General features: G+C 39.2%; 1 pseudogene; it reads left to right on the top strand.

Moving 5' to 3' along the window:
* Positions 1 to 4728: 4728 nt before the first annotated feature.
* Positions 4729 to 7146, top strand: LOC139363139 (zinc finger protein 131-like; annotated as a pseudogene).
* The last annotated feature ends 2367 nt before the right edge of the window (positions 7147 to 9513 follow it).

Here is a 9513-nt window from a genome sequence, read left to right as displayed (position 1 = left end):
ACGAGTTGATGGGTGCAGCACACCAACATGGCACAAGTATACATATGTAACAAACCTGCACGTTATGCACATGTACCCTAGAACTTAAAGTATAATAATAATAAAAAATTAAAAAAAAACATTGCAAGAACTGACAGTAAAAATAACCAGTATAGTGAAGAACATAATCCATCTGATAGAGCTGAAAAACACAGTAAAAGAATTTCACAATGCAATCACAAGTATTAATAGCAGAATAGAACAAGCAGAGAAAATAATCTCAAAGCTTGAAGACTGTCTTTCTGAAATAAGACTGGCAGACAAGAACAGAATAAAGAATGAAAAGGAATGAACAAAACCACTGAGAATTGTAGGATTATATAGAGACTGAATCTACAACTGATTGGTGTACCTCAAAGAGATGGAGCGAATGGAACCAATTTGGAAAACTTACTTCAGGATATCATCCATAAGAACTCCGCCAACCTAGCTAGACAGGCCAAGATTCAAATTCAGGAAATGCAGAGTAAGGAAATGCAGGAAATTAAGGAAATGCCTAGTAAGGTACTCCACGAGAAGATCATCCCCAAGACTCATAATTATCAGATTCGTCAGGGTCAAAATGAAAGAAAAAATGGTAAGGACATCCTGAAAGAAAGGCCAGATTACCTACAAAGGGAAGCTCATCAGACTAACAGCAAACCTCTCAGCGGAAACCCTACAAACTAGAAGAGATTGGAGGCCAATATTCAACATTCTTAAAGAAAAGAAATGCCAATCCAGAATTTCATATCTGGCCAAATTAAGCTTCAAAAGTGAAAAAGAAATAAGATCCTTTACAGACAAGCAAATGCTGAGAGAGTTGATAAGCTCCAGACATGCCCTATAAAAGCTCCTAAAGGAAGCACTAAATATGGAAAGGAAAAACCTTTACCAGCAGTTATAAGAACACACTGGAGTACACAGACCAGTGACACTATAAAGCAGCCATATAGGCCATGTGTGGTGGCTTATGCCTGTAATCCCAACACTTTGGGAGGCTGAGGCACGCAGATCATGAGGCCAGGAGTTCAGGACCAACCTGGCCTATATGGTGAAACCCCATCTCTACTAAAAATACAAAAATTAGCTGGATGTGGTGGCACATGCCTGTATCCCAGCTACTTGGGAGGCTGAAGCATGAGAATTGCTTGAACCTGGGAGGCGGAGGTTGAAGTGAGCTGAGATTGTGTCATTGCACTCCAGCCTGGATGACAGATCAAGATTCCATCTAAAAATAAATGCATCAATCAATAAATAAAGCAGCCACATAAGCAAGTCTGCAAAATAATCAGGTAGCATCATGATGACAGGATCAAATCCACACAGAACAATACTAACCTTAAATATAAACTGGATAAATACCCCAATTAGAAAACACACTGGCAAGCTGGATAAAGAACCAAGACCCATCACTATGTTATCTTCAAGAGACCCATCTCACATGCAATAACATCCACAGGCTTAAAATAAAGCGAGAAGGAAAACTTACCAAGCAAATGGAAAGCATGAAAAAAAAAAACAAAACTGTGGTTGCAATTCTAGTTTTTGACAAAACAGACTCTAAATCAACAAAGATTATAAAAAAGAAAGGAATTACATAATGGTAAAGGATTCAATTCAGCAAGAAGAGCTAACTACACTAAACATATATGTAACCAACACAGGAGCATCCAGATTAATAAAGCAAGTTCTTAGAGGCCTCCAAAGAGACTTAGACTCCTACACAATGATAGAAGGAAACTTTACCATCCCACTAACAATATTAGATTATCAAGACAGAAAAGTAATAAAGATATTCAGGACTTGAACTCAGGTCTGTATCAAAGGGACCTGATAGGTATCTACAGAATTCTCCATCCAAAAGCAACAGAATATACATTTTTCTCATTGTCAAATGTTACTTATTCTAAAATCAATCACATAATCATAAGTAAAACACTTCTCAGCAAATGCAGAAAAAAACACTGAAATCATAACAAACAGTCTCGTCGAGCAGAATACAACGAATGCAATTAGAAACCATGATTAAACAATTCACTAAAATCCATACATTACAGGAAAATGCAACAACCTGCCCCTGAATGACTTTGGATAAATAATGAAATTAAGGCAGAAATCAATAAATTATTTGAAACTAATGAGAACAAAGATACAACATACCAGAATCTCTGGGACACACTAAGGCAGTGTTAGGAGGGACATTTATAGGACTAAAGGTCCATATCAAAAAGCTATGAAGATCTCAAGTTAACAACCTAATATCACAACTAAAATAACTAGAGAACGAAGAATAAACTAATTCCAAGGCTAACAGAATACAACAAGTAACGAAAATCAGAGCTGGACTGAAGGGGATAGAGACACAAGAAAACATTCAAATGGCCAGGAGTTGATTCTTTGAAAAAAAAATAATTAAATAGATAGACTTCTACCTAGACAAATAAAGAAGAAAAGAGAGAAGGTCCAAATAAACACAATCAGAAATGGTAAAGGGGATATTACCACTGAACCCACAGAAATACCAACAAACACCAGAGACTATAATAAACACCTCTATGTACATAAACTGGAAACTGTAGAAGAAATGGATACATACACATTCCCAAGTCTGAACCAGGAAGAAATTGAATCCCTGAACAGACCAATAATGAGTTCAGAACTTGAGGCAGTAGTAACTAGTTTTCTAACCAAAAAAGCCCATGACCAGACAGATTGCCAGCTGAATTTTACCAGATGTACACAGAATGGCTGGAACCATCCCTACTGATACTATTTTAAACAATGGAAAAAGAGGTACTGCTCCCTAACTTATTCTATGAGGCCAGCATCATCCCAATACCAAAATATGGCAGAAATACAATAACAAAAAAGAAAACTTCAGGCCAATGTTCTTTATGAACATTGATGCAAAAATTTTCAACAAAATACTGGCAAGCCAAATCCAGCAGCCCATCAAAAAGCTTATCCACCATGATGAACTAGGCTTCATCCTTGGGATGCAAGGTTGGTTCAAATTACACAAATCAATTAATGTGATTCATCATATAAACAAAACAAAAGACAAAAACCATGTGCTTATCTCAATAGATGAAGAAATTGCTCTTCATAAAATTTACCATCCCTTCATGTTAGAAGCTCTCAATAAACTAGGTATTGAAAGAACATACCTCAAAATAATAAGAACCATATATGACAAACCCACAGCCAAAATCACACTGAATGGGCAAAAGCTGTAAGCACTCCCCTTGAAAACAGGCACAAGGCAAGGATGCCCTTTCTCACCACCCCCATTCAACATTGTATTGGAATTTCTGGCCAGAGCAATCAATCAAGAGAAAGAAATAAAGGCATTCAAATAGAAAGAGAGGAAGTCAAACTATCTCTGTTTGCAGATGACATGATCCTATATCTACAAAATTCCATCATCTCAGCCCAAAAGCTTCTTATGTTGATAAGCAAGTATAGCAAAGCCTCAGGATACAGAATCAATGTGCAAAAATTGCTAACTTTCCTGCACACCATCAACAGTTAAGCTGACAGCCAAATCACAAACAAATCACGTCACAATTACAGCTAACAAGGGAAGTGAAAGATCTCTACGAGAAGAGCTACAAACCACTGCTCAAAGAAATTAGTGGAACTGTGGCCACCCAGGTGTCCAACTGAGCACACATGCACCAGAAACGCCAGAGAAGAGGGAGAACCCTGGTTCTTGTAGGGAAATGGAGGGGTAGGGAATGTTGTGGGGTACATTATGTCCTGAGAAGGGAAAGCATGGAATGAGAGGCTTTGAGGAGAGGAAGTGATAGGGACAGGAGGCAGAGAAATACTGGGTAGAAAAGGATGGGTCCTTGGTAAGAGTCCCACCCTCAAGCCTGGAACAGCACCCCAAATTGAGAACATGCATTCCTGTTTTTGGGATCAAATGTTGCCTTTTCCAAAACCACCCATGACCTGCCCTGCCCTCAAACCTGTGCCCATAAAATCCCCCAGCCAGAGTGGAGAAGAGGAGAATCTGCTGGACATCAGAGACTACGGTTTGACCTCAGAGAGAAGCGGCTTGACTTCAGAGGGATGATTTGACAGCATTGCTTTGGAGAGGAGTTCAGTCCTCTCTGGAAAATCACCTTCTCACTCCATTCCCTTTTCACATCCCCTTCCCACTGAGAGCCACTTTTATCAGGAAAAAAAATCCTCTGTATTCACCTTTCTTCAATTTGCTCAGATGACCTGATTTTTCCTGGATGCCAAACAAGAGCTCAGGTGCCACAGGTGTGGATGATAGCTGTCACAATGACCCTCTGCCCTTGCTGGTGGAGAGCAACCATCTTATGTGAAAAGGCAAAGGCTCCACTGAGGTGTTATACCGTGAATGGCAAAGCTAAAAGAGCTCCGTAACATATGCCCTCAGGGGCTTTGGGGGTGGCAGGTACGCCACCCTAGATGGTACTGTTGGGGCTGCACAGAATTTTGCTCCTGCCAGCACCCAAAAGCACTCATCCCAGCTCCTGCACCAGCTCACCTGCATGCTTCCTCCTCTAAGGGGTTGAGCACAACAGGTTTGAGTGAGTGAAGTTAGTCCTAGCCGGTCCCAAAGAGGCCAGCTAGCCCCAGGACCCACACTCTAGTTCCTGTCTGCAAAAATGTCAGGGAAAATTTACTGCCTCAGAAGGAGGACAGACCATGGACTAGGGCAACCTGATGGCCATGGAGGTTGAAGAGAGGATGAAATGCCTTCAAAAGTTTCCTGAAATCATAAGATGATCCTCGACTGACTGACTGAATAAAAAGCAAGATCAGGACTGGTTTACTGACATTATCCTGATTGTCAACAGACACCATTTTAAGGATCACAAGTCTCTTTTGACTGCTTGCAGTAAGTTCTATAAATTCTTTCAATTTACTCAGAAACCTTTGGTGGAGACAGAAGGTGTTGGTAAAATGACCTTTTTTAATTTAATTCAGTTCACATATACAGCAAAATAATTGATACAGGAGAAGAAGTCAATGATGTATGGAAAGCAGCAGAGTTCTACAAATGCTAGAAGTTATCGATAGGGACAGGAGGCAGGGGAATTCTAGGTAAAGGAGGGCAGGTCACTGACAAGGGTCCCACACTCAAGCCTGTGACAGCAGTCCAAAGTGAGAGCATGCCTTCCTGTTTTCCCACTCGAATGTTGTCTTTTCCAAAGTCAACCATGCCCTGCCCCACCCCCATCCTGTGCGTATAAAAACCCCAGGCTCCACTAGCTGAGAGCAGAGAAGAGAAGAAGCAGGTGGACGTCAGAGACTGGTTTGACATCAGAGAGAAGCAGCTTGACTTCAGAGGGATGGCTTCATGGCTTTGCTTTAGAGAGGAATCCAGCTGAGGATGGAGGGTCCAGCAAGGGATGCAGTCCACAGGACCCACATGGAGTTTTGCTCCTGCCAGCACCCAAAAGCACTTGCCCTGTCTCCTGCACTCGTTCACCTGCATGCTCCCTCCCGTGGCAGGTTGAGTGCAACAGGTTCCAAAGAGTAGAGTTTGCCCCAGCTGGTGCCGAAGTGGCCGGCTAGCCCCAGCACCTGCACACCAGTTCCCACCCATGAAGGGGTCAGGCAAAATTTCCTGTTTCATTATGAAAGCCCTTGAAGTCAGGAACAAAGAAAACTCAACTCCATTAGAGGAAAATCCCATAGGGAAAAAGGTGGCCAAAAAAAGGAAGATCGCAGCAACGTCAAATGTTATCACAGAATCATTGCCATCTGCAGAATCAGAACCTATTGAAATTGAGGTAGAGATTGCTGAAGGCACAACTGAAATGGAAGATGAAGGTATCAAAACATTAGAGGAAGTGGATTCTGCCAAGCATCCATAAAGTACATACAGAACACAAGTTCCTCTAAAGATCCTGCTCTAGCACTGTTGGCAGATATTACCAGCAAGTATCACCAAAGTGACAGAAAAGGGCAGATTAAAGAAGAAGATGGCCATGCATCTGACCCCATAAGCATACAGGTAGAAAGTATTGAAACTGTGGAACTTCAGTTGTCACATGTGAAGGACTTGTTCCATTGTGAGAAATGTAATGGTTCATTTAAATTGTTTTATCATTTGAAGGAATACATGAAATCACACTCATCTAAGAGTTTCAAGTGTGAAATATGCAATGAAAGGTATGCACATGGAAACAGCACCTAAATTGTTACCACCTTGAAAAAGGTGGAGTCACTAAGAAGCAAAGAACTGGGAAAAAAGTGTATGTATGTCAGTACTGTGAGAAGCAGTTTGACTGTTTTGGAAATCTTAAAGAACATCTTAGAAAAATATACAGGTGAAAAACCTTTTGAGGTCCAAATTATCATGAAAGATTTGCTAGAAATAGCACCCTCAAATGTCACCTCACTGCATGCCAAACTGGAGTAGGGGCAAAAAGGAAGAAAGAAGCTCTGTGAATGCCACGTCTGTAACAGTGTGTTTAACAGCTGGGCCCAGTTCAAAGATCACTTCATAATACAAATTGGATGTAAACCCAACCATTGTTCTTTATGTGACTTGCGGTTAATGCAAGGAAATAAATTAATGAGGTACCTCAGTGATACAATATTTCAGAGTATCTAGTAATGGAAGAAGTTCTTTCAGTAGAAACTTGCATGCAAAGTGAACCTGTGACATCAATGACTATTATAGAACAAATTGGGAAGGTGTGTGTGCTACCATTGCTTCAGGTCCAGGTGGATTCAGCACAAGTGACTGTGGAACACATCCATCCAGATGTGCTCCAGGACAGCCAGGTACTTAGTTCATACCTGAGTGTGCTTCCAGAGCAGGTCCAAATAAGTTATCTAGAAGTGGGTCGAATTCAGACTGAAGAAGGTACTGAAGTACATGTAGAGAAGCTTCATGTTGAATGGATAAATCAGATGCCAGTGGAAGTACAAACTGAACTTCTAGAAGCAGACTTGGACCATGTGACCCCAGAAATCTATGACCCAAGAGGAGAGAGAACCTAGCCAACTAGAAACTGTTCAGGCTGCCAGGGAAGATCACGAAGATGCTGAGGATTAGAGAGCAAGCCAACGGTGGATCCTGAAGCTGAAAAGGCAGAGAATGAGGACAGAACAGCTATGCCGGTTTTAGAGTGAAATTACACATGAATATATTTTTAAATTTACTTGGGTTTTTGAATGGATTATGGGCAGTATGACTGTCCTTAAGCTAACAGATAAGTGGACCAAAGTTAAGCTATTTGTTGTTGTGCTGAATTTTTTTTTTTGAAACAAATTAATTCCCCTCCCAGGCCCAATGCAACAGAGTAGGGATCTGTTCCATAAATTAAGCAGAGTTTTGAGAAGTACATTTCTAGGTGGATTATATTCTTATTACATAGCTTCATATGACTGTATCTATTTTCATTGTAGTAAAAATTTTCCCTTTTCTATTTACCAGGTCATGTTTTCTTCAAATTTCTTTCATATTGTAAAATAAAACTTAAATCATTAGAATACAAGTTTATGTATTCTAACGCATGCTAGTAAATTGAATATATAGGAAACACAAGTCTGCATGATGAACATTGCATTGTTACTGTGCAGTTAAATTTTGACTTTCTTTAGCTTGAACAAACTTTCTTGTCTATCCCAGTAGTCACAGATGCCATCTCTGCAACACAGAGAGGAGTGGTGATAAAATTTCGAGAATGTGAAGAAAAAAAATCCACACCCATGTGCCATTTCAAAACCAGCTAAACTTCTGTAAAACATCTCCAGTTTTTCAAAGTTTGTGTTGTAAGGAGGAATGTAGCCAATGCTATACTTTGTATTTTTGCTTATAATGACAACCACGAGTTCTTTTTCACTTAAGTTATGACAAGAAATTTTATTTAGAAGCAGCTGCAGTGCCAATTTCAATTGGGAAAATTTATTTACCTCTGTGGCAAACTTTATTTTGATGAAAAGTTGCACTAGTATTTTACTACCAAATGAAAAAAAGATGAGCATCATTTAAAAATTGATGTATTTAAAATAAAGTACAGGGAAAAACATGTATGTAATTATCAGGATTTTTTAAATGGAATCTTTTCCACCAATCCTTAATGTAAAGATCTTGTGCTATAACTTTTAAAGCCATACAAATAAGAGTGCTTAATTGTGGACTTAATAATAAATGTGTAAATATTTTGAATCAGTATTACTTGGAAAATAAAGTATCTCTCTCTTTCTCTCTCTCTCTCTCTCTCTCTCTCTCTCACACACACACACACACACACACAGACACACACACACACACACACACACACACACACACACACACACAGAAATTAGAGATGACCAAACAAATGGGAAAACATTCCATACTCATGGGTAGGAAGAATTTTAATTGTTAAAAGGGCCATACTGCCCAAAGCAATTTATATCTGCAATGCTGTTCTTATTAAACTGCTATTGACATTCTTCACAGAGGTAGAAAAAAAAATTTTAAATTTATATGGAACCTAAAAAGAGCTTGACTATCCAAGGCAATCCTAAGCAAAAAGAACAAAGCTGGAGACATCATACTACCTATCTTCAAACTACACCGTGCTGCTACAGTAACCAAATAGCATGGTACTGGTACATAACAGACACCTAGAGCAATGGAACAGAATAGAGAACCCAGAAATAAGACCACAGACCTACAACTATCTGATATTTAACAAACCTTTAGAGAACAAGCAATGGGGAAACAATTCCGTACTCAATAAATGGTTGTGTGATAACTGGCTAGTCATAAGCAGAAAAGTAAAACTGGACCCCTTCCTTAAAACATACACAAAAATTAACTCAAGATGGATTAAAGACTTATGCATAAAACCTAAAACTATAAAAACCCTGGAAGACAATCTAGGCAATGCCATTTAGGACATACACATGTCCAAAGATTTTATGATGAAGAAGCCAAAAGCAATTGCAATGAAAGCAAAAATTGACAAAAAACTATCAACAGAGTATACAACCTACAGAATAGGAGAAAATTTTTACAAACTATGCAACTGAAAAAAGTCTAGTATCTAACATCTATAAGGAACTTAAATAAATTTACAAGATTAAAAGAACATGAACAGACACTTTTCAAAAGAAGACATACATGCGGCCAAGAAGCATGTTAAAAAAAGCTCAACATCACTGATCATTAGAGAAATGCAAATCAAAACTACTGGTTGATACCATCTCACACCAGTCAGAATGGCAACTATTAAAAAGTGAAAAAATAACAGATGCTGGCGAGGTTGCAGAGAAAAAGAATGCTGATACACTGTTGTGAGAGTGCAAGTTAGTTCAACCATTGTGGATGACAGTGTGGCAATTCCTCAAAGACCTAAAGACAGAAATAACATTCTACTCAGTAATCCCATTACTGGGTATGTACACAAAGGAACATATGATCCATGTGTTGTAAAGACACATGTACACATATGTTCATTGTAGCAATATTCACAATAGCAAAGACATGGAATCAACCTAAATGCCCAT

The sequence above is a fragment of the Macaca nemestrina genome, chromosome 5 (assembly GCF_043159975.1).
Source record: "Macaca nemestrina isolate mMacNem1 chromosome 5, mMacNem.hap1, whole genome shotgun sequence".
Lineage (NCBI taxonomy): Eukaryota > Metazoa > Chordata > Mammalia > Primates > Cercopithecidae > Macaca > Macaca nemestrina.
Note: the sequence above shows the minus strand (reverse complement) of the source record. Positions and strands in the feature narration are given on the sequence as shown.